Below are 2554 nucleotides of genomic sequence, written 5' to 3' on the forward strand. Positions count from 1 at the left end.
CTCGCGATCGGAGGTGTTTCTTCGCCGCGCGACGCGTAAATCAAAGGAGGTCGTGTTCGATTTCACGAAAATTGAAGAGCATCGAGCTGCGTTCATATGTATTTATATGTATGTATATATATATATACCGAAGTTACGAAAGAGTGATTTCGAGTAGGCGATTTGCACGGATTTCAAATTGATCATCGGTAATATCGCGCTGGTAGGCTGGTTAATGGGAACGATAATGATACGATATTTATCGGCGCAGAGGCAATAGACGGTAAATGTAGAGTGTAACTGCAAATAAGCTCAAATACGATGAATAAAGGACAAGTTGCAGCTGGATAAGCTGATTTACGAGCTACCGCGATTCGCGTTCCGATTTCATTTAATCCGATTCCATTCCGGTTTAGTTAATCAGATATTACTAATTACGCTAACGATGGCTAGCAAATCATCGACACCGGCCCACTACTTTACTTCTCCTTTCTTCTTTTTCTTCCCACCATCCATTTTCCAAAGATTTAAGATTTTTTATCCAAACTGAAAATCCCCCCTGAGAGAATTATGAAATAAATGCATAATTGGAAAATGGGAGGCATATTTTCGCGAATCGTGGGCCGAGCAGATAGGATTCCGCGGCTCTCTCGCACGACGGTCTATAATCCAAAGTTACTCCCGCGATAAGCGTCCTTAATCCGAAGCTCTCGAATTCTATGATACCGAATCCCTTAATTGAGTATCCGGTAATCTCCGGAACATCGTAGTTGCGGGTCGATCAGCTGCGAGGCTGGTGTGCTCACCGAACCGACCCCGATTACGTAGTACGTACTTCTGCCATCATCGATGGGAATCTGTTGCATCGTTATCGCGCCCCTTTCGTGAACGTTGCGCGCTCAGGGTGCAGCCGATAACCCCCTCCCCCCACCTCTATCGACGGTGTGCGCGCCGATAACGCGCCGATTTATTCGCCCTCCCTCCGCACTTTCCACGATAACCCCTCGAGAGCGTAAGAAGTAGTAGTCTTTCGTAGTCTTCTTCGTTCTTCTCGAAAATTCCCAAAAATGGAGAATGGTTTTAATCGTCCCGGAAATAAAAGCCATCTTCTTCTTCTATTCTCTCTCTCTCTCGACGAGAAAGGAGAGCCGCTCGTTTATATTCGACCGCAACCGGTTTACGTTTGTATTTTCGACGTGTAACCGAAATAGGCGTATAATCGCGTTCTCGTCAAATCGCGGTATTTCTCGCGATATATCCTTGCCATAAATAATTGAACCCGGTGTAATGGAATAACGCGACTACGGGGTAATCGTATGAATCAGTTTATTCCGGGGGTCGCGTTAGAAATCAACCGTGCACAGCTCTGTTCTAATGGAATTGCGTATACCACCACCGGTTGGTCCGCCGATCAAACGTTTAATCGTCGAATAAATTTCCACTCGATCAGCCTATGTGTGGGAGCAAAGGCAGCCTTCTCTCCCTTCCCTCCCTCTCTCTCTCGTTTCCCTTCCAACTGTCGTTCGTGCTCAAAGCCACGAAGCGATCTCCTCCCTCCTCTCTCTCTCCACCTTAGAACCCCGGCTAATAACGAAAAAACGAGCGCAATTAAGCCGAGATAATTTCTCGCCCGTATCCTCGCTCATTACCGACCACTTTCTTTCCAATGCCAAAGCCGAACCCGCTCATAATCGACTCTTCCCCCTCCTTTTTTCGCGCGATCCATCTCTCACCCTTTCTTTCTCTCCCAGTCGCAAAAGAATCCAGAAAGCCGACCACCTCTGCTCGGGGAGAAAGGAATTCTTGCTCGAATCGAGGTTGGATCAGCAAAGTTGATACGCGTACGAATGAACGTAACGTATGGATAAAACATATTTCCAACGATTTTTCGCTCTCGAGGGAGGGGATGGCGACTTCGATATACGTGCCCCTTCTCGTCGGCTGGATGGTAAAAAATGAAGAAAAGTTTGCGTGATAAATAGGAGATACGAGATCCGAAGATCCTCCGGTCTGGTTTGGTCCAAGCTGCAATGGTTTTACTCTCCTCCCAAATTCACCCCTCCGCCGCAGTCTCGAGAGTTTATTCCGGCCGCGTTGCGCCATGCTAAAACTCATGGGATAATAAAAGCGTCGTATTTTACCGCGCCGCGCCGACCACAATGCCTCGGCGAAGAATACGGACTACTGCGGGCTATATTTATTTTGCTGCCTAGCGGTTTTTTGTTCTCCTCGCTCCAAGTCCAAGGGACAACCGCGGCAAAAAGAAGGGAAGGAAAGGAAAGGAAAAGAAAAGGAAACGAAATTCGAAGAAACGGGGAAAAAAAGTTTCGGTTACGTTCCTTGTCCCCTCGCGTCTCTGGTCGACCTAATCCCGTGAACCGACGCGTTTCCGGATTCGTCGGAGTAAGAAAAGTCGGCGGCACGGGACTTTTACGGTGGCGCCAAGATTCCCAGGTCCCATGAAATGTAAACCACACCGCATTATCTCGTTTCAACCTCGCGCCATAGAAAGAGAAAGAGAGAGAGAGAGAGAGAGTTTTTTTCAGCGTCTTTCCACCGAGCCGTGTAAATAATT

Source organism: Apis dorsata, unplaced genomic scaffold, assembly GCF_000469605.1.
Source record: "Apis dorsata unplaced genomic scaffold, Apis dorsata 1.3 scaffold_307, whole genome shotgun sequence".
NCBI classification, from domain to species: domain Eukaryota; kingdom Metazoa; phylum Arthropoda; class Insecta; order Hymenoptera; family Apidae; genus Apis; species Apis dorsata.